At 41.4% G+C, this 23,418-nt stretch overlaps 1 protein-coding gene across 15 annotated transcripts in view; it reads left to right on the top strand.

Moving 5' to 3' along the window:
• NCOA3 (nuclear receptor coactivator 3) overlaps positions 1–23,418 on the top strand; it is a 178,752-nt gene that overhangs the window by 57,114 nt on the left and 98,220 nt on the right. Inside the window, exon 1 of one of the 15 annotated variants that reach the window (XM_061631375.1) lies at positions 14,591–14,609. The exons of the other annotated variants lie outside the window; for them this stretch is intronic. The gene's annotated coding sequence lies outside the window, so the exon portion shown is untranslated. Of the gene's footprint in view, positions 1–14,590; positions 14,610–23,418 lie in introns of those variants that run through there. 15 annotated transcript variants of the gene reach the window in all.

Here is a 23,418-nt window from a genome sequence, read left to right as displayed (position 1 = left end):
GCCGGTGACAACTTGAGACAGTCCAATGGTCGTCATGGAGGCCATGAATTCCTAAGCTGGAACACTAGAGGCAGCCTCAGTGTGAACATTGAAATCACCCAGAACTATTAGAGGATGGATGGTACACCAGCAGCAAGCCTAGTTTACTGTCTCCTTGGCCTGAGACATGGTGCAGGCCCTCACAGCCAGCTCCAAGACAGAGGTCTGTGGACCACAGCGACTCTTCTCCCCTGGCCCTGCAGTCTGTGCTGGTGTTGCACCGAGTATCCATGTGGGCAAAGTTGGGTCAGATCAACTCCTCCCAGCTCATCCACCCAGGTCTTGGTAATGCACACCAAATTGGCACCTTCATCCACGATCAAATCATGGATAAGTGTGGTCTTATTGTGTACTGATCTGGCATTAAACAACAACACACACAGGCTAATGGGCACACAGATGAGCAATGAGGAACTCATCCATGAGAGGAGTGGCAGCAAGGAACAAGGCATAGGTAGTCTTGCCCTTGTCTTCTATGGTAATTCACCACCTTCCTATGGCTATACTTCCCTCTACCCATGATCATCGAAATTGGGGTGGTATCACCCATGTTCCTCCTTACTAAGACTCCTCCTAAACACCTGATATGGACCCAACAAAAGCCCACCAACAAAACCTACCTGAGCTAATTATCCCAGTAGGCCTCTGCGAGAATAAGGAACAGTCAGACCCACTCAATATTTTTCACACAGGGCCCATCTACTCCCCCTCTGTCTCACACGCAGGGAGGGCTAGCCTTCTGCCAGTTACAGACTCTCACTCTGAAGGCATCTGGCGACTTTCTCCTATCATTCAGTTCACTGCACAGGCTCCCACCTGCGCAAGAACTACACATGAGCCATGTACACATGAGTGTTCTCAAGTAATAGTTGTTATACTTTGACTCTCCACTGCCTCCCTACATCTTTTGTCTAGCATCATTTTACACTGTATACACAGATTATTTTTATTTCTTATGCAAGGTATCCTTGGATTTACTGTGCATGTATTTTGATATAGCAAATCATATTACACACCAGTCTTTTTTTGGTGATACAAGTTGGTGGTTTATTACAACCTGACTAAACAGCTAATTAGGAATTACAAACTGATGGTTGGCACAAATAAATTACTGCAGAATGTCTCTGTGAAGCAGCTGTCTTTTATCAAATCAGTACCCTTTTCTAAAATCATTTGGATTTCTCTCTGGTATTAATGGTCTGAAAGATTCTTAAAGGCTTTAAGAGTTAAAAGTGACGTAGCATTAGTTCAGGACATTTCAAAACTGCCTTCAGTATACCTGCTAGCATTTGGTGAACCTGTGATCACATGCACACAATACCCCATTTGTGGTGCAACTTTTTCAGTTGGGTCCTCCACTGTAAGTAGCTGCAGGCAATGTTATCTCCTGATAAAACTGAACTTCTTAACAACGATGCAGAAGTATATGTATATGCCAGATTTTTTTCCACGTAGCCCAACTCCAAACAAGCTTTAGAAGAGTTGTGTATATACTATTCGATTATGTGTGGCAGGGTGAGAAAATAAGAAGCAGACTTCCCCCAATGTTTTAATAAGTGATCTTTTCATTGTGTGATAAGCAATATTTGCTATCAGAAAATACTAAATCTTACTATACTAGTAGCAGCTTGTTTCTAAGCCACATCTACCAATGTTGTGGCTGTTTACTATAGCAATTTGTAATTTGTCATACATAGTTGTATCTCCAGCTGCAGAAATAGAAATCACTGATTGTGAGCAGGGCTGTGGAGTCGGAGTCGTGGAGTCAGAGTCTGAAGCAATTTTGGGTGGAGTCGGAGTCAGGGTCAGTAAAAATGTACTGATTCCGACTTCAAAATAAAATTAATATTTTAATATTAATATTAATTTATTAATATTAATACATTAATATACATTTGCCATTTATGAAGGAGTCAGAGTCGGAGTCAGACAGTAGAAAAATTAATATACATTTGCCATTTATGAAGGAGTTGGAGTCGGACAGTAGAAAAATAGAGGAGTCGGAGTCGAAGGTTTGACATACTGACTCCATAGCCCTGATTGTGAGTTTAGAAAAAACCAAAATGTACTAAAATTAAGTTTTAATTTAGCTATACACTTATCTTGCTCTTTCTTCATTAAAAAAAATCCTTCTAGACTTGAAATTGCAATAAAGACTTTGTGGATTCCTGCAGAAGCTTGGGAAAGTTTGTCATTGTGTTCCAGTTAAAATAACAAGTTAGTACTGTGGAATTCCAGAGTTCATAGCTTTTTAGTATCCACAGACATGATCTCATTCACAGTTCATGGAGCTTAACTTTTTCACTGCTGAGAATTGAGAGCTATCTGTTGCTATTCCCATTGCAGATCTAAACTATGCTGTGGGCATTCCATTTTAAATTGTTTGGCAGGCTCAAATTAAATACATTTTGAAGACATGTCATCTTTTGCTTGTCTAAAGTTTGCTCTGAATGCAAAATCTGTTTGGGCTCCCTGTTTCTTCCCATCTCTTGTTGTTGCAATTTTTCTACTCTGAGCAAATTAATCTGCTTTTTGGTGGTTCTTTGAGTGAAGAAAACAATCTTGCCTTTTGAGATTTCTGTCATACTGTGGTCCTATGCCTATAACCATCTTCTTTTGTCCAGTTGTCTAGCTGAATACTCAGTTTGGCAAAGCTTTTCTTGAAGTATAAGTTTCCCATTTCTATACACTTTGCTGCCCAATACCTTCCTCACTATTCCTTCATAACAGATGGCTGCTGGTTTGATTAGTGTTAATAGGTGATTTTATTAGAAATTCTTATTATATTTGTTGGATATTAATTGATATGTTTTAATGATTGATAGTTTATTTTATAATTAAACGGTTTGTTTAGAGTATCAAAATTATTTGGATTATCATACTATGTTTTGAAATGATATAGTATTTTAGTGTGGTTATGATGCCCTGATTTGATTTTTTTGTATTGTGAGCCACTTTGGGCATATAAGTTGAAATAATAAAGTGCACTCTTTTCTGGAGATCTCGCTTTAGGGACATAATCACTTCTGTATTTTAGCCTTGCACTGTAAATGTTTGTTGATACTAAGTATATTTGTATTCCATACTGTAGCACTGTTTCCAAAAAAACCAAAAACCCAAACCAAAATCCGTTCAACTGATTCCTGGCACTCACAAGAGAAACATCAAGACTGCCACTGACAACAGAAATAGGAAATAACAAACATAAAATGGAGGGGGATCAAGCAGTTGTTGTCACCTGCAACGTGTGCGCTATGTTCATCTTCTTAACGGAAACCAGACGCGATTACACTTGCAGCAAGTGCAGATTGGTGGCGCTCCTAGAAGAAAAGGTTAGGGGGCTGCAGCAACGCATAGACACCATGCGACTTATCAGAGAAGATGAGGACTTCCTCGATAGAACACAAGAGGAATTAAGGGAGCGACACAAAGTACAGGAAGAAAGTGACAAGGAAGAACAGGACTGCAACAGCAACAAATCCCCATGGAGGACTGTCACTGTAAGGACAAGGAAAAACAGGAGGGATTCAGAACTGATGCAACTAACAAATCGCTTTCAGTGTCTCTCGGGAGACAGCACCTCTGAAGAGCCTCAACAAACTCACCTGCATCAAGAGACACTGACTGCAAAGGAAGACTCCACACCCCAGAAGAAGGAAGCTCATGCAACCACCGCTCGCGGCAAAAAGAGGAGGGTGCTGGTGGTTGGAGACTCGTTGCTCAGGGGGGTAGAGGCACCGGTATGCCAGCCGGACAAAATGAATCGGGAAGTCTGTTGTCTCCCTGGGGCGCACATCCGGGATGTCACTGACAACCTGCCGAGGCTCATTAGGAAACAAGATAGGTACCCCTTTCTCTTCATCCATGTGGGCATGAATGACACGGCCAGAAACACCTTGGAACAGATCACCTTGGACTATGAGGCTCTGGGTAGGAAGGTCAAGCATTTGGGGGCGCAGGTGGTCTTCTCGTCAATTCTTCCCGTAAAGGATAGAGGACTACAAAGGGAAAGGAAGATACTGCAGGTCAACGACTGGTTACGGAGATGGTGTCGACGGGAGAGGTTTGGATTCTGGGACCATGGTCTAAGCTTCTTGGAGGGGGGACTGTTGGCAAGAGATGGGCTGCACCTCACGAGGACTGGGAAGAATCTCTTTGGCAGAAGTATGGCAAAACTCATCAAGAGGGCTTTAAACTAAAGCCTCTGGGGGATGGAGATGATAGCTTAAATACCGATCCAAAGACAGCGGGTTGTAAACGCAAGGATTTGAAGGGTACAGGAGACACTGGGAGAGAGAAAGGGATGCACGGCAAAGCTCACGGTATATTAACGGAGGAATCCAATCGGGACAAAAGAGACTTCTGGTGTCTATATACCAACGTGCGGAGCTTGGGAAACAAGCAAGGGGAGCTTGAAGTCTTAGTGCATCAAGGCAAATATGACTTCATAGGGATAACAGAAACTTGGTGGGATGACTCCCATGATTGGAATACAACCATTCAAGGATATAAACTCTACAGAAGGAATAGAAGCAACAGAAAAGGAGGGGGAGTAGCGTTATACGTCAAAGACAAATACACCTCTATGGAAATCCAAGAGAGCGAACAAAGTGGTCCGATAGAGACCATTTGGTTAAAAATAAATGGAGAAACAAATAAAACCGACATGGTAGTAGGTGTCTACTACAGACCCCCTGGCCAAGAAGAGGTGGTAGACGAGGCCTTTCTCAAACAAATCTCTGAAATCTCAAGGAGGCAAGAAGTAGTAGTGATGGGGGACTTCAACTACCCGATTATCTGCTGGGAGACAAACTCTGCGAAGCACAAAGCCTCCAACAAATTCCTGATGGGCCTTGCTGATAATTTCCTCTTTCAAAAAGTAGAAGAAGAAACAAGGGGATCGGCAATCCTGGACCTGATCTTAACTAACACGGACGAATTGGTCACGGGAATTAAAGCGGTCGGTACCTTGGGGGAAAGTGACCATGTAATGCTGGAATTCGTGATTCTGGGGAAAGCCAAAGAAGAATATAGTCAAACATGGACCTTGGATTTCAGGAAAGCCGAATTTAGCAAGCTCAGGGAAATCATGGGTACGATCCCGTGGCTAGATAGACTAAAGAAAAAAGGAGCCCAAGAAGCGTGGGAGTTCATGAAGAACGTATTACAAAAAGCGCAATCGCAAACAATTCCAAAGAGGAAGAAAAATGGAAGACATCGGAAAAAGCCAATGTGGCTACACGGAAGACTGGTGGAGGAGGTAAAAGTAAAAAAGAGCATGTATAAAGAATGGAAGGAAGGACGCATCACCAAGGAAGAGTACCGACGAGCGGCTTGGGCTTGCAGAAATAGCGTAAGGAAAGCTAAAACCCAGAATGAGCTGAGGCTAGCGAGAGAAGCGAGGAACAACAAAAAGGGGTTTTTCGGATATGTTTGAAGCAAGAGAAAGACCAAGGAAACGGTGGGACTGCTGCTCAATGAGGATGGCAAAATGTTGACAGATAACGAGGAAAAAGCAGAACTGCTCAACACCTACTTTGCCTCCGTTTTCTCCCAAAAAGGGAACAGTGTGCAACCTTGCATCAGTAGCAATCTCAGTAAGGGGTCGGGACTGCAGTTCGAGATTGATAAGGAGATAGTCAGGAAATACCTAGTTAACCTAAATGAGTTCAAATCTCCAGGGCCTGATGAACTGCATCCCAGAGTATTGAAGGAACTTGCGGATGTACTCTCGGAACCTGTTGCCATCATCTTTGAGAAATCCTGGAGAACGGGAGAGGTGCCGGAGGATTGGAGATGGGCAAACGTCGTCCCGCTCTTTAAAAAGGGGAAAAAAGAAGATCCGGGGAATTACAGGCCGGTCAGTCTGACTTCAATACCGGGAAAGATATTAGAACGGATAATAAAAGAGTCCATTGGCAACTATCTAGATGACAATGCTGTGATTAGAAGGAGCCAGCATGGGTTTGTCAAGAAAAAATCCTGTCAAACTAATCTCATCTCTTTTTTTGATCGGGTCACTAGTTTAGTAGATGGTGGAAATGCTGTAGATGTCATCTATCTAGATTTCAGCAAGGCATTTGACAAAGTCCCCCACGACCTTTTGATTAGCAAACGAGTCAAATGCGGACTACATGGAAATACTGTCAGGTGGATTCACAACTGGTTAGAAAACCGTACTCAAAGAGTGGTCGTCAGTGGCTCTGCTTCGGACTGGAAGGAGGTTTCGAGTGGAGTGCCACAGGGTTCTGTCCTGGGGCCGATACTCTTCAACATTTTTATCAATGACTTAGATGATGGGGTGGAGGGAAGCCTTATGAAGTTTGCGGATGATACAAAACTGGGAGGGATAGCTAACACAATGGAAGACAGGAATAAAATCCAAAGGGACCTGGATAGACTAGAAAATTGGGCTGAAATTAATAAAATGACATTCAATAAAGACAAATGCAGGATTCTGCATTTAGGCCACAAAAACAAAATACACGGGTACAGGATGGGAAATACCCGGCTTAGCAGTAGTGCGTGTGAGAAGGACCTTGGAATTGTAGTGGATCGCAAGTTGAACATGACCCAGCAGTGTGATGCTGCAGCAAAAAAGGCAAACGCGGTTTTGGGCTGCATAAACAGAGCTATAGTTTCCAGGTCGAGGGAAGTAATAGTCCCACTATATTCTGCATTGGTCAGGCCTCATCTGGAATACTGTGTTCAGTTCTGGGCGCCTCATTTTAAGAAAGATATAGACAAGTTAGAGCAGGTTCAGAAGAGGGCGACGAGGATGATAGCTGGTATGGAGAACAAGTCTTATGAGGAAAGGTTGAAGAAACTTGGCATGTTCAGTCTGGCAAAGAGAAGGCTGAGGGGCGACATGGTTGCACTCTTTAAGTACCTGAAGGGCTGTCACATAGAGGAGGGTACAGATTTGTTCTCTGCTGCCCCAGAGGGTAGGACTAGGTCTAATGGTTTTAAGTTGCAGGAGCGTAGATTCAGATTGGACATTAGAAGGAACTTCTTGACAGTAAGGGCAGTTCGGCAATGGAACCGACTGCCTAGGGAGGTGGTGGGATCCCCTTCGCTGGATGTCCAGCAGAGGCTGGACAGCTATCTGCGGGAGATGCTCTAGCTGTGGATTTCCTGCTGTGAGCAGGGGGTTGGACTCGATGGCCTACAAGGCCCCTTCCAACTCTATGATTCTATGAAATGGAAATATATATAATGAAATAAACTGTTAGTATGGCTTAAATCAGTGGTCCTCAAACTTTTCCCCCCAGGGACCACTTGAACATCATTGATGGTCTTGGCAGACCACTTAATGACTTTTCTGCCTGTTGTAGCGATCATAATGCACTGTGCTAGGTGCTGTATGATTTTTCATTGTATGCTTATTGCTTCTTTTATTTCTTAAATTGCATTTTATTTTATTACAATTTGCTTTCCATAGAATTCAGAGTGTAATACAATAAAAACAATAGAAGAAATAAAAGAAGCAATGAAAATACAAATAAAAATTAATATGAGTATTTAATGTGGATCTGCCACAGGCCACATAAGTGAAGCTCATGGACCACTGGTGGTCCATGGATCACAGTTTGGGAACCTCTAATTTAAATCATTTGTGTAATCTTTGTTATTGGTCAATATAGAAATGTAGTAAATAAATAAATGAGGGTGACTTCTGCTGGGTAGAATATTAGACCATCCAGGCCATCATTGGGTGGTATTCAACTAACGTGTCCTGTCAGTGCAAGGATTATTGCTAGTGCTCCTTTCCTCACATGTCTGTGCTGTCTCCAAATCTGCTCTGGAGGGTTGGAGAAACCCATAGGGGGAGCACAAGGTGAAGAGAGGGGAATGTTCTCATTGAGCTGGTGGTAATCATTGTGCTGACAGGACACAGTGCTATGTTGAGTACAACCACTCCTTACTCTTGATGAACCAGTGGCTCTCCATGCTTTCAATGCCAAGGTCTTGCCCATCTAGTGATGGAGCTTGGGACCACTTTCATTCAAAGCATGTGCTCCACTAACGAAGTATGGCCTTGTGGAATGGTGTGGTACCTCTATCACACTCTAGGTAGTGGCAAAGATGTGTGTCTATGAAGATGAGAGTTAACAATATAGTTAATTCATCTTATCTAATTGTTATCACTGTTGATATATCAGTGGTATTAATAACTATGAGCAGATATAAATGTGTGTGCATATATACAGTTCAGTCATACATTTAGCACCAGTGCACTTTGATCATCTGGTTTTGACCCTGATTCATTATTTTGGGTATTTGCCCTACATAAAATTGGAACTGGCAAAGGAACCAGTGCAACACAAGGATTCAGACCTAGTCAAACCAAATATGCCCTTCCAATTTGTTTGCCTTTCCCAGGTGGTGATGAACAAATTGCACACACCTGTGTCAGTCTATTAACAGCTTATGAGTGGAGCACTAACGTTGCTTTAAAAAAAGTTGCACTGACATAATAAACCCCAGAATATTATCTTGCTTCTATTTTATTTTCTTAAATTTTATGCTGAAGGATGCAGAATAGAAATTATGTCCCTAGGGTGGATAAGAAAGTAATAATAATGGTAAAAAGGAAAATAATAAATTAAAGCATACAAACCAATATAACATATCTAAACAACTGCAGGTCATTCAAATAGGCAACAAAATCAAAATGTCTCTAAGCTCCTGATCCTGAAGATGGTTGGATCAGCAATTTTACATTAGCGTTCTTTAAGAACTCTCGGGTGGATGCCATCTAGACCCGGTGATACAGCAGTTTTTATTTTGTCAATAAGGCCTCAATGTCATTTTTTTTTCACCATTGTCCCTCAGTTCCCCAAATTCATACAATAGTAGAGTTAGAAGGGGCCTATAAGGCCATCAAGTCCAACCCCCTGCTCAATGCAGGAATCCAAATCAAAGCATTTGCGACAGATGGCTGTCCAGCTGCCTCTTGAATGCCTCCAGTGTCGGAGAGCCCACTACATCTCTAGGTAATTAGTTCCATTATCATATGGCTGTAACAGTTAAGAAGTTTTTCCTGACGTTCAGTCGAAATCTGGCTTCCTGCAACTTGAGCCTATTATTGTAAACCGCACAGAGAGCTTTGGCTATGGGGCGGTATATAAATACAATAAATAAATAATTCTGTGTCCTGCACTCTGGGACGATCGAGAAGAGATCCCTGCCCTCCTCTGTGTGACAACCTTTCATGTACTTGAAGAGTGCTATCATATCTCCCCTCAGTCTTCTCATCTCAAGGCTAAACATGCCCAGTTCTTTCCTCATGGGGCTTTGTTTCCAGTCCCCTGATCATCCTTGTTGCCCTCCTCTGAACCTGTTCCAGTTTGTCTGCATCCTTCTTAAGGTGTGGAGACCAGAACTGGATGCAGTACTCAAGATGAGGCCTAACCAGTGCTGAATAGAGGGGAACTAATACTTCACACAATTTGGAAACTATACTTCTGTTAATGCAGCCTAATATAGCACTTGCCTTTTTTGCAGCCACATCACACTGTTGGCTCATATTCAGCTTGTGATCAATGACAATTCCAAGATCCTTCTGAGGAATTTTCTTTCTGAGAGCAACTAGTATGCCTCCACAGGTCGCAACATCTGAAACTCCTCTCACAAAACCAGACTAGACATTGCAGTGGATGCTTCTCTGGATTGACTCATCAAAATGTTACATCCAGGTTGAGGTGAATGTGAGTGATTTAGTCTTTGAGGTACTTAGCAAACATATTGCAATGGGTCTTCATGGTTTCCTTATATCTCTACCTGTTTGCAAGTTGCAGTAGGTACCAAACCAACTGGAAAAGTCCCTACGAAACAGCTCCACGAGGTTGCAATAGTGGCAGAGAAATATTGCTTGGGTGCAATCAGGGCCATAGAGTAGGCTTGATAATGAGTTCTCACTTGTATCTGATCAAATTCATGTCAAGCCTGTCGCCTCATTGTCATCAACTTTCTAGTAAAGCCAAGGAGTGGGCTCATCAGCATGGGAGACTTATTGTCCTAATGGTCATATTGATTGATCTAGTCATCTTTGCAAATGACCAAACGTTAATAGGCATGCAAGCCATCCCAACTGGAAACTCCCTAAAGGAAAATAGAAATTCATTATATTCCATCAGCCTTGGTAGGCTGGCTATTCTAGAAGATCACCCAACAATGAGGAGGGAAACAGCTGCTGCAAACCTAAACCTCCACAAGTAGTGGTCTGACCATGACAAGGGGATTAACAAGGTCTCCCATATGCAAACCAACATCTTCCTACTGATTTGAGAACACCAAATCTAGAATGTGACCTTCCATGTAGATTGGTCTGATAAGAGATTGGGGCAGTCTCATGATTGCCATAGTGGCCCTGAAGTCCTAAGCAGTTGACAAGGCTGCCTCTGCATGTATGTTGAGGTCTCTGCATGTATGTTGAGCAATTGCTCTGGGGTCCTCAACACCTAAACCAGCCTTTCCCAACCAGTGTGCCCCCAGATGTTGTTGGATCACAACTCCCATCTTCCTGACCATTGGCAATACTGGCTGAGGCTGATGGGAGTTGTGGTCCAACAACATCTGGATGCACACTGGTTGGGAGAGGCTGACCTAAACAGTCTATGTTAGCTCAGGCAGGGAGACTCGTGTCTAGGGCAACAGGCAGGTCAGCAGACCAGCAGCAGACCCACCTTCTCTCTAGCGCCCAATATCAGATACAAAAATTCAAAATCAGAACACAGCTTGAAGGAGATGGGAATCCCTTTAGATCACAATGCCTTCTCCTTGACCCTTGGCTTGGACTACATACTGGAAAGGGCAAAACCAAAATAGACTAGTTCATCTTCTTCAGTCTCCCAAGTCTTGATGATACAGACAAGGTCAGCTCCCTCATCTATGAACAAATAACGGATGATTGATTATTATATGGCAGTATGTTAAAAGTTTGAGTGGAGGATGATGGTATGATATACAGAATATTGTGGTATAAAATAACTCCCATTGAATTTGATGTCAGCAGAGGTATTCATACAAATCAATTACTGAAAATCCATCCATGAAGTTTCACATATTGCCTTCAAATATTCAATTAAATCTGCTCATTGAAGCTGGTTTCCACTGAATTTGTGAGATTGAAATTCCAGCCTCTTGGACTGAATTTGCAAGAAAAGTACTGTACCTGAGAGTAGTAATTCAACATCTCATCTTGTGGTTTGCTATTGCTAAACCAGATAAGCATATTGTTTTACACAGAAGAGCTGCATATTGTATACATTAGTAATAATACAGCACACACAGTATTTTACCATTTGTAAATACATTTTCTAAATGAACTGTTGCTACTGATTTTGGTCTCAACCCTACATGGTTATGAGCTTGATAAACGCACAGTGCAGATTAAATACTCGTAGTCTTTTAACCATGATCAAGTGATCAGGCCTGGAATATCAGATTATGCCTGCCTTCCTCGTGTCCCTTCCCTTTTGTGTGCAAAATCTTTCCTCACCATCCTAATTTGGGTTTAACTATGGTAAAATAGCCAGAGTTCCCTCTTGGTTAGCATGCTCCACTTAAGAGAATTCTAATTATCATGGTTAAAAGTAATGGTAAAAAGACATAAGCTTTAATTATGGTTAAAGGCATGGGAATTATGGTTAAAGGCACGGGTGCATGGGAGGGGCTGGGGGAGCACAGTCCTGTTGCATGCCTGCTACAAAGTGATACCCTCATCTCTTTGAGAGGTAGGACAGGCAAGGAATAGAATAGAATACTTTATTGCAAGCTTAGCCATAGGCCATGTGCAACCAAACATACATATACATACATACATATATACACAAAACCTCTAGTTGGTTTAGACAGCTAAACAAATGTAAAAATAAGGAAGGTCTTTTCCGGATATGATTCGTTTCACAAAGGCATCTCTCAGTTTTTGTGCAGCCAATGCAAAATTGGCGACTGCGCGGGTCACTGAATCGAAATTATCCATTGAAAGGTCGATTACCTTCTCACTATCTGAACTATGTACTAAAATATCTAAAAATGGAGATAAAAATTTCCTCCTGGGATCGTCGTAGAGTGGACAATGGAGTAAGTAGTGCACGATCTCCTCAATTGCATCGCAGCCATAGATACAGAGACGCTGAGTCACTGGTATGCCACGATAACGGCCATCAAGATAGGCTGTGGGCATTACTTGGTACTGTAATGCAGTAAAAGCTTTTCTGATTGGTGCTCTATCAAGTACTTCTAGGTACTTTGCTGCCATATGATTCAGTTTAATATATGGGAACCAGGTTGAGAACGGGGCCAACACTATGGACGCACGGTCCTGAGCAGCATCATAATCATAAACCCAGTTGGTAAGTGCTGCTTTGCTTAGTTCCAATAATTTAGCTGGGGAAAGATCATATTTGGAGAATAGTGACTGGCATTCCATGGCCCACCCTTCCCGCAGCATTTGATCATACCAACATTTCTTAACCAAGGTTGAATCTTCGCTGTTCAAGATTCGGATCCAATATCGTAAGTAAGTTAGATCAATTCGTGCTGTGACTGAGGGTAATCCCAGCTCAGCTCTAAGATGTGCTGACGGAGTCCCCGGGGGAAGACCTAGCACCAACCTCATAAAAGCGTTCTGAATTGACTCCAATTTAGTTCCTGCTGTCAATCCCCATAATTCTGCACCATATAAAATTTTGGGGAGAAATTTAGTTGTTAAAATTTTTATCATTGGCGTAACAAGTTGACCCCCTTTGGTAAAGAAAAACCTTTTTGCTAAGCCTAGGGCGCGTGTTCCAGCTAAGGTCACTGCTTTTAGCTGAGGGGTCCAGGATAGGTTGTTAGACAAAAAAATACCCAGGTATTTAAAAGAAGATACCTGGTCAATAGGGATCCCATTTAGTGACCAGTTATTCTTTACTTTCCTGGCTTTACCACATACCATAATTTTGGTTTTAGTATGATTGATCTTAAGTTTCTGCGACTGACAATACTCCTCCAATTTGTGGAGCATGCGTTTGAGTCCAATTTTCGTTAGAGAGCATAGAACTACATCATCTGCATATAGCAGAATAGAAATTTTTACCGCACCAATAGAAGGAGGAAAAAAAGAAGGAGATGATAATGTATCGACTAAATCATTTATAAAAAAATTAAAAAGAAAGGGAGCCAATAAGCACCCTTGCTTGACTCCTTTGTACACTGGGATTTTAGCAGACAGGGTACCTTTATTTCCTAGGCGGACTTGGATGGCATTAGTTTGATATAAAGCTCTAATCAACCAGAGCAATCTTCGATCTATGTTTGTCAAAGCCAATTTTTGCCACAGCAGCTCTCGGTCAACAGAATCAAAAGCCACTGAAAAATCTACAAAGGCCATATATAAGGATGAGAAGACTTTGGATTTAGTTTTCCTTATTAAATGATGGAGTATAAATGCCTGGTCGATTGTGCATTTTTTGGGTCTGAACCCAGCTTGTTCATCATGTATTATTGACTCTATCTCATCCCACTCCTTTAATTTGTTCAGCAACAAACGACTATACAGCTTCAACGATACGTTTAACAAGCTTATGGGTCGATAGTTTGCTGGCTTAGTAGGGTCTCCTGATTTAAATATCGGGACCACTATGCTGGTTAACCAGCCTTGTGGAATCACTCCAGTATTGTTTATGTAAGTAAAAAGAGTGGCAAGAAGAGGCGCCCACCAAGATGTATTTTGAATAAAAAAGTCAGGAGGGAGCAAATCCTCTCCGGGGGCTTTTCCTGCTCTCAGGGAGGACACTAACCCCTCAATATCTTCGATAGTAACCGGAGGCCAAGACGGAAGATCAACCGGCTTCTCAGAAGTACAGGCCGAATTTGACAGGAGATATCCAAAAATCGAACTAAAATAAGCTTCCCACTCCTCCTTCATTATGGGGGGGGGAGGCTATATAGTTTGCTGGTTTCGGGTTCCCCTGTAACATTTTCCAGAATTCTATCTCATTCCCCTTCTGGGCAGCTTTTGCCAGCGCCCTCCAATTTTCCTGGTAAAAAGATTGTTTCTTATTCTTGAGAAGAGATTTATAACCTCTTCTTTTCATTATTAGCTGATGAAAAATGATCGGATGGTTATTAGATCTAAATAATTTAATTTGCTTAGTCAATTGTTTCTTAGCCATCCTACACTCTTTATCATACCAGGTCTTGGGATAGGGGGAGACTGATGCCATAGTAAGATCTTCAATTCGTGGACTGAGTTCTGCAATTATGAGCTCATATAGTTTTAAGCTATATTGTGGGTCAGATAAGGCCAGTTGGCGTAAATGCATAATAGAGTTTGTTGACAGAACAAAGCTAGCTTTTTCCCCTATCTCCTGCGACCATTTTAATCGTTTGCGTCCATATTCAGGGTCTAAATAAGGGGCCTTTACAAGATCAGATCTATTATTTGCCGCGGTCTTGGAGGTTAACCTTAGGGGGAGATGGTCACTTTCAGGCCTGGTTAAGACATTAAGTTCTTTAACGTTGTTTACCAAAAGCAAGGAGCCTAGAAAGAAATCCACCAGGCTGGCCCCGGACCTTGCATGGTAAGTAAAAGAGCCTTTAGAAATATCTAATGGAGAGCCGTTTAGACATACCAGTTGGAATTTTTGAATTAATTGAAACGGCACAGCCGTACTTGTTAATTACTCGATCTTTCGCTGATCTGTTTAAAAATGGAAGGCCCTCCAGGGGACCTGTCAAACCATCATCCCCTATAGGATAATTAATGCCCATTCTGGCATTAAAGTCACCTCCTAGGAGGAGCTCATAGGATGGAAACCTGTCCTGTAAACTTTCTAGAAAAGAGTCTAACACTAACCAGGAAGAATCTGGCAAGCTAGAATTTGCCGGGGGGATGTAGATATTTACGCCTATGACCGGCGGTAGGCCCTGGAATTTCATACCCATCGCTAGAGAGACTGACGAGGCCTGGGGGTTCAGATCTATTACTTGGCCATTTAGATGGGTGGAAACTAATATAGCCAATCCCCCTCGTCCGCGACCTCTAGAAGCGGATTTGATCGCTGGATTTAACCAAGTTTTATAGCCCCTAATCTCAAGGGACTCTCCCTCAGTTAACCATGTTTCCTGAAGGAAAATAATGTCAAATTGTTGAAGGAACTGTATAAATGCCAGATCAGCCATCTTGCTCTTCCATCCAGCTATATTCCATGATAAGATGGAAAAGGAAGAGTCCCTTTCTCTGAACAGGCAAGGAAGTGCCTTTCATATTTACTCATGAGTAGACTGCTACCACCATATTTTGTTACCTTTATTCTGAACATATTGGACTTTATATAAATGTTTAAGATGGAAGAGACAGACCTGGGTCAGCTCTCTTTTAGTTACTAAGTAGACAAGAGCAGATAGCCACGCTTGCAACTGTATGCAAGTAAAGTTCCTAAATAAACTTTCAACTTTCAATTCAAGATATTAGATGATACAGTACAGGATAAAGGAGTAAGAGAAATCAAAAATTGTGTAAAAAAAACAGAAAGGGTATTTCGAAGTAAGTTCAGCACAACATCCATTTTGTGCAGAGTTGCAGGGGACTCCTTTGGAGCCTGAAGCAAGTGAGCAGGGATCCTCAGGACAAATGATAACAAAAGGTATATTTGAGCTGCTTCATTTTAGGGTGTTTTTTGGGGGGGTGGGGTGGGGACATGAAGGGGATACATGAAGAACATGTATCCAATCACATAAGATCCAGGGGCTTATCAAGTCCAACACACATGCAGGATGGCAATACAGTACTAAGCACTACAACCCAGGATAATACTTGGTGGTTGTTGGTTGTTTAGATTTATATGGCTGCTTATCAATAAATATTCCACATGTAGCTTACAAACCAGACAGTATTACAATGCAGTATATAGTAATGAAAATTAATAAACGATAAAAGACAACAGAAAATGTTCCTTGTAACTGATAGCATAAATGGTTTACAGCTCAATTAAGCCCACACCTTCGAAGCCTCAACAACGAAGATTAATTTAAAGCACAACCAAAAATCCTGGATAAATAAAAAGCATTTTAACTTGCTGTTGAAAAGGCCACAGAGAAGGTGCCAGGCAAACTTTTCTGGGGAGACTTCTTGCATTGTTGCCACCACTGAAAAAATCCACCTTCTCAGGCATATTTGGGAGGAGATTATCTTTCAGGTGACCTAGTCCCAACCTGTTTAGGGCTTCATAGGTTAAAGCTAGCACTTTAAAACTGGGCCCAGAACACATTGTGAGGAGTCTTTCTGATCAGAAACTCGGCAAAGGTAATGTTTTTATTTTACTGGGGAACGTGTTTGCAAAAAGGAGTGCTGGGGCTCAGCGTGAAAACACTTACTTGAGGCTGAAAGTAAGAGGTAGGACAGGTTAACTTCACTTTGCACTCTAATTGTGGCTCCTGTTCAAGTAGCTTACTCCCTGTAGGCCATATTGTTTAGTTTAAAACTAGAAGCAAAAGTAGAATGCTATGAAACTAAACCTGAAGAATTTGCAATTTCAATAGCGGTCATTTATTGTTCCATTACCAATTTTGAAGGGTATGTCTTTTCAAAGACCAGCACATATTTCGGTACGCAGTATTTAAATAAAGGCGAAGTTGAATAAATTATATCCGTAACAGTCTTTATTCAGTGTAATCGCGTTATTGACATTAGTGATTTTATTTCCACTAGTACGGGATTAGAGTGGCTTATTCTTAGAAAGGTAGCTTTTACCATATTGAAGTGAAACCTTTGAACTCTTGACCTTGAGTTGGTATTTCCATATATAATGCATTGCATACAGCTGTTGAAGTCAAAATTGCCATTTCAAGGCCTGTGGTTTATGAAACGTACATATTGGCCTGAATTGCATGACAGCTGATATTTATCAAGGGTAACAGGAGCTTTACTCATTTTCACATTTTTACGCAAATTTTGAAAGCTTCGTGTATGCACACATGTTCAGCATATGTGTCTGAGCTTTGAACATTTTGTTTTGAAGTGCATTGGCTCTCATTAGTGCAAGAGTGCAAAGTATAAAACTTTAATAAGCTTCATACATCAAACTTGTACATAGCATTACTCTTATGTTAATAGGACACATAAAATTTAGTGTCCCTAGAAGAATGTGATATGTTCAAAGCTTTAAATATATCTGGCCTTGGAAGATTTATTTTTATTAACCGATTGTTCAAAATGTCCATATGAAAAACTTTGAGAGAAATCCTCTCAATGGCCGGGAACCTGAGACAGGGCTCTCATGGACACACAATGTGGCAGAGATTTAAACTGATAGAACAACACTATTTTATCTTTAAATTCCAGTTCTCCAAAATATGTAAATTGATTTTCATTGTGATTAAGTTCTGTAACTGGGTTGTGGGCCTTGATCTCTATTTTTAACAGTGTACTTTTTTGGGTTAGCTGTTTCCTGTTACTGTGGTAACTCAATATATTGCTATGCAGATCACATTGACTTGCAGCAAGGTAACAGAAGGCTCTAGGTGACTGGTGTAGATAAATACAGTTGTGATCATGGACCAGTGTGTTAAAATGCTGCTCATGAATCAACAATATGAGGTGGTATTGCTGCTTCTAATAGAAAGCAGCAAGTGTTAATGCAAATGCCAAGAGACTGCTCCAAAATGTTTTTCATTTAATAAGGTCCTTGATAATCTACCATGTGTCAGATAAACAAACCAGAAGGCGGCAGTGTGTTTAAAACCAGTGTGTTGCAGGGATAATGGGGGGGGATCTTTTCTGTTGAATGTTTAAGCATAAAAAAATTACAGTGTGTATACTTTAAATAATATGCATTGGGTTGCATCCAGTTGTGTCCCTTCAGTGACATTAGGCTCTTTGATATAGTAGTGGGTTCCCTGAGCTGAAAGGGGTGGGGACGGTGATTTCTTCAAATTTCCCATTTCTTCTGCAATCCACTGTGTCAACTACCACACTGTTCTAAAGGGCAGGGCTGTGGAGTCGGTACACCAAACCTTTGACTCCGACTCCTCTATTTTTCTACTGTCCGACTCCACCCAAAATTGCTTCCGACTCCACAGCCCTGCTAAAGAGTACCACAATTATCTTAAGTACATTTTGAGAGGTGCAGCAGAGGAAAGGGCTCCCATGAATGAGAGATATCACTGGATCAAAGAGCCTTCTGTCAGTGGAGAAACAGCCATCATGCAATAAATTACATACCTTATTTTAAATGTTTGCATTATTTTGCACAATTTGCTTTAACATGGTAGACAAAGTACGCATCTTGGGAACTCAGCATGTTTGTGATACTATTTCTAAACATTTTTTTGGGTGAGACTAGAATGTTTGAGGTGATATTTGATAATCATCCTTTACCTTAAGATCTAGCATTAAGAGGATTGCTCAAGATATTCAACAAAGTTAATGCCCCCCCTGAATCATTAAGATTCAGAATGTCAAACATCATCAAGGCTAGAAATATTTTTGGAATCTCATGTAAAATATTCTAAGGTCCAGTAACATTTCCTACTCACTAAACCATATAGCTTAGCTGTATAGTTTAGCAAGCCAGAAATATGCAGTCATCCCTTGTGTGCTCCACATTTGTCCCACTCCTCTGTTTTCCATTATCATGCTGATCTGTTACAACCAGGGATGGCGTGGTTTGAAGTCCTAGTGGCAAGTGAAGGAAGGAGGTAACTGGGGTGGGGGAGGAAGTGGGAAATAAGTGGCCCCAATACTTCTTGGTGGCTTGATAAACTGGCTTAGTAAGCCAGGACAGCTATGTTTGAACCTGGTTTAAGAAACATGTCTAGATTGCTCCTGGAGGACCACATCTGTTTCCCAGGTTTTTTGTTGCTCATTGATGGTGTAAAATAATATAGTACAACTTGCTGTTGCCTTGTAAAATTAGCATTTTAATGCTTGGACTATATGACCATGTAATATTCTTTTACAAATCTCCTTTCCCAACTGCATTGATACATTATTCAGTTAAATCTATTAGTTATAATGGGGTTTCTCAGTCTCTGCCTTAATCTTTTTAGCTTGGCAAAACAAATTTGAGGCTCTACAAACATCAGAAAGGGAATAGAAAAATATTTATATTCTCTTTCAATCGTTTTTATCATTTACCATGCAAACATTTGGGCAATTATACTTCTTAGCACATACACTAGATATTCCTGTAGTGGCCCTTGGGTGTTACAAGGGACCAAAAGGGGCAGAGTTCAGATCTTATCTATTTGCACCTCTTGGGCCAGGCATAAATGTTTAGGGCCTTCAAATTCTACAGACCTGTGTTTGCTGAAGTACTTGAAGCTGTGTCATCATTTAGTGGGTCTATGCTGAACATGCCATAAATCACCTTGTTCCCTGTTAAATTCTCTGTGTTTATGGGGAGGGTACCTGTGATTGCCCTTTATAGAGTGTCGGCTATGAAGATGTCCTTGTCCTTCTTGTGTTGGATCTGAATATTGCAGCTGTAATAACATTTTTTGTAAAGTTGCTGGGGTTTCCCAGTAGGTCTGGCGAAGATTGCTTCTAGTGGTTTGTGGCCAGATAGAATCTTTACCTGGGCACCAAATACATACAGATGGAACTTTTCAATTTGGTCACAGTTTTCCTTCAGACAGGAATAGGCATGCCCCAGGAGGCATCTTCTTGGACTGTAGTTGCTTCATGGTGTCAAAATACCACAGAGTTGCTGCTGTTATGTTGTTTCAGTCCATCAAGAGCTGCTTGGTATTCAGCTGCCTGGTCTACTAGAGTGAATGGGGCATAGCATTGCCTCTCACCTTCCTCCTCTTTAGTCTCAATGTTGCCTTTAGAGAAGTGAGCAGACAGGATGATGGGGACAAAACTAGAATTAGTTGGTTTGTCTGTACCTGGCTCTGGCTCCACTTCCTGTTGGCCTCCTTGCCTTCCACCCTAACAGTCCCAATGGGCACCAGCCACCACTGGTTCAGGCTCTTGTTGCCACATAATGTCATTCCACAGAAAAGTTCTGAGTGGAGCTGTCAAACTAGACTCACTGGGTATGTATTGGATGGGGGCCAGAATCTTTTGTCTTCAAGAGTAAATAGCCTGGTGATTGCTTCCATCTTAAACACAACTCCCGTCTCTCACATTTTGTCAAGGACCTGTAAAAACATTTTGTAATGCTCTTCATTGCTGGATGCTGCAGTAATTCTGTCATCTGCAATTGTATGGATGCCCGGAATGCTCCCAAAGTATTCATAATTCTTCTCCTGAAAGACCTCAGTGGCTGATTTGATGCAAAGGACAGCCTGTTGAAGTGGTATCTCCTTCATGGACTGTTGAAAATACACAGTATTGTGCCTGAATTATCTGGGGCTGCCTGTCAATAGCCATCCTTACCATCCAAGATGGTAAATAACTTTTTTCCAGCCAGGTTTCTTTGCACATCATGCACGATAGGGTGTAGAGTGTTGTCGCTCAACTGCTATGTTGAGGTCTTTGGAATCTTTCTGAGTTACACTTTGTTTTTCAGTGTCATCACCAGGCTGTTGACCAAAGCTGTTGAATTAGTCACCCACTTCAGGGGAGCAAGGACAGCATGTGGGATCTCTCTGCATCTATGCACCACTGGCACCACCATAAATGAGATGTATACCTGGAAAGTAACCCAGCCTTCAAAAACATCAGGACCAGATTTGGAAAAGTCCTCTAACCTTTTTGGGGAATGCAAGGCTACACCATGGACGTGTCAGACAGAGTCAAGCCCTGTGCAGGCCAGTCTACCCAGCAGTGGTGGATCTCCAGTGTCTTTGACATAAGAGATTAAGTTGTGTGTGTTAGAATCATTCTTGCAAGGACCCATGACAATACCTCTTGGTTTGACTGCTGGTCCCCTAAAGGCAATTAGCATCAGATTTGTTTTGCTGAGTACAAATCATCTTGCAAGCATTCTGCAATGTTCCCGGGAATTGTGTTGGCATTAGCTCTGGCATCCAGCTTAAAACTGGGAGGCCAGCTACAATTACTCTGCTATGCAGGCATCTGGATTTTCTATTTGCTTTGCTTATAATATATTGCATGTAATCATTGTTCCCATAAGCATGGCATTCATGTGTCTGGTGACTAGATCAGTTCAAAATGAGAGTTTCTTCTGGGATCACCATTTTTGAATGTGCTGAGGCAGGGGTAGCCAACATGGTGTCCTCCAGATGTTGCTGGACTACAGCTCATATCATTCCTGACCACTGGCTGTGTTGGCTGGGACTAATGGAAGTTGTAGTCCAGTGAGGTCTGGAGGGCACCATGTTGGCTACTCCTGTACTAAGGGCTTCTGTTACTTTCTTGTTTGTTGGTTCTGCATATGTGTTATGTGCCTTCAAGTCAATGACAACTAATGGTGACCCTATGAATCAGCGACTCCAATAGCATTTGTTATAAACCCCCTGTTCAGATATTGTAAGTTCAGGTCTATGGCTTCCTTTATGGAATCCAGTTCTTGTTTGGCCTTCCTCTTTTTCTACTCCCTTCTGTTTTCCCCAGCATTATTGTCTTTTCTAGTGAAGCATGTCTTCTCGTTATGTGTCCAAAGTATGATAACCTCAGTTTCATCATTTTAGCTTCTAGTGATAGTTCTGGTTTAGTTTGTTCTAACACCCAATCATTTGTCTTTTTTGCGGTCCATGGTATCTGCAAAGTTCTCCTCCAACACTACATTTCAAATGAGTTGATTTTTCTCTTATCCACTATTTTCACTGTCCAACATTCACATCCATATTTAGAGATCGGGAATACCATGGTCTGAATAATCATGACTGTTCATTGATACATCTTTGCATTTGAGGATGTTTTCTAGTTCTCTCATAGTTGCCCTCCCCAGTCCTAGCCTTCTTTTGATTTCTTGACTATTGTCTCCATTCTGGTTAATGACTGTGCCAACGTATTGATAATTCCTTGACAAGTTCAATGTCCTCATTGGCAGCTTTAAAGTTACATAAATCTTCTGTTGTCATTACTTTCATCTTTTTGACGTTCAGCTGTAGTCCTGCTTTTGTGCTTTCCTCCTTAACTTTCATCAGCATTCAGTTCAAATCATTACTGGCTTCTGCTACCAGTATGGTATCGTCTGCATATCTTAAATTATTAATATTCCTCCCTCCAATTTTCACACCTCTTTCATCCTGATCCAATCCTGCCTTCCGTATGATATGTTCTGCATATAGATTAATCAAATAGGGTGATAAAATACACCCCTGTCTCATCTCCTTTCTGATGGGGAGCCAGTCTGTTTCTCCATATTCTGTCCTTACAGTAGCCTCTTGTCCAGAGTACAGATTGTGCATCAGGACAATCAGATGCTGTGGCACCCCCATTTCTTTTAAAGCATTCCATAGTTTTTCGTGATCTACTTTGTTGTAAGGCTTTGCTATAATCTATAAAGCTCAGGGTGATTTTCTTCTGAAATTCCTTGGTCCATTCCATTATCCAACATATGTTTGCGATATGATCTCTGGTACCTCTTCCTTTTCTAAATCCAGCCTGGACATCTGGCATGTCTTGCTTCATATATGGTAAGAGCCTTTGTTGTAGAATCTTGAGCATTAATTTACTTGCATGGGCTATTAAGGCAATAGCTTGATAATTACTGCATTCCCTGGGATCCCCTTTCTTTGGAATTGGGATATATATTGAATGCTTCCAGACTGTGGGCCATTGTTTCCTTTTTCATATTTGTTGACAGATTTTTGTCAAAATTAGGACAGATTCAGTCTCAGTAGCTTGTAACAACTCTATTGGTATGCCATGTATTCCTGGTTATTTGTTTCTTCCAAGTATTTTAAGAGCAGCTTTCACCTCACATTCTAAAATTTCTGGTTCTTCATCATATGGTTCCTCCATGAATGAATCTGTCATCTTTGCATCTCTTTTATATAGTTCTTTAGTGTATTGCTTCTGTCTTTCTTTTATTTCATCTCGGTCAGTCAGTGTGTTCCCCTGTTAATTATTCAACATCCCTACTCTTGGTTTAAATTCCCTTTAATTTCTCTAATCTTTTGGAATAGAGCTCTTGTTCTACCTTTTTATTATCCACTTCTATTTCTATACAATAACTGTTGTAATCGTTCTCTTTGTCCCTACGTACTAGTCGCTATATTATTACATTTAGGGTTCTGACTGTCTCCTAAGTTTCCAGTAAAGCTTGGCTTGGAGAGGGGTTTGAAATGTTTCATCATTTCCTATTAATACAGGTTTCTGGGCCAGAAACCATTCTCCAGGTGGCTTTGTGAGGAGATCAGTCCACTTTGGACACCATGTAATGGCCCTTGGATATTGCTGGTGAGGTTACCTGCTCCATTTGCAGTCTGTCCCTAGGACCTGCTCTCCAGGCAGCACACAAGAGACTAGTGTAC

The sequence above is a fragment of the Rhineura floridana genome, chromosome 6 (assembly GCF_030035675.1).
Source record: "Rhineura floridana isolate rRhiFlo1 chromosome 6, rRhiFlo1.hap2, whole genome shotgun sequence".
In the NCBI taxonomy this organism is placed as follows: domain Eukaryota; kingdom Metazoa; phylum Chordata; class Lepidosauria; order Squamata; family Rhineuridae; genus Rhineura; species Rhineura floridana.
Note: the sequence above shows the minus strand (reverse complement) of the source record. Positions and strands in the feature narration are given on the sequence as shown.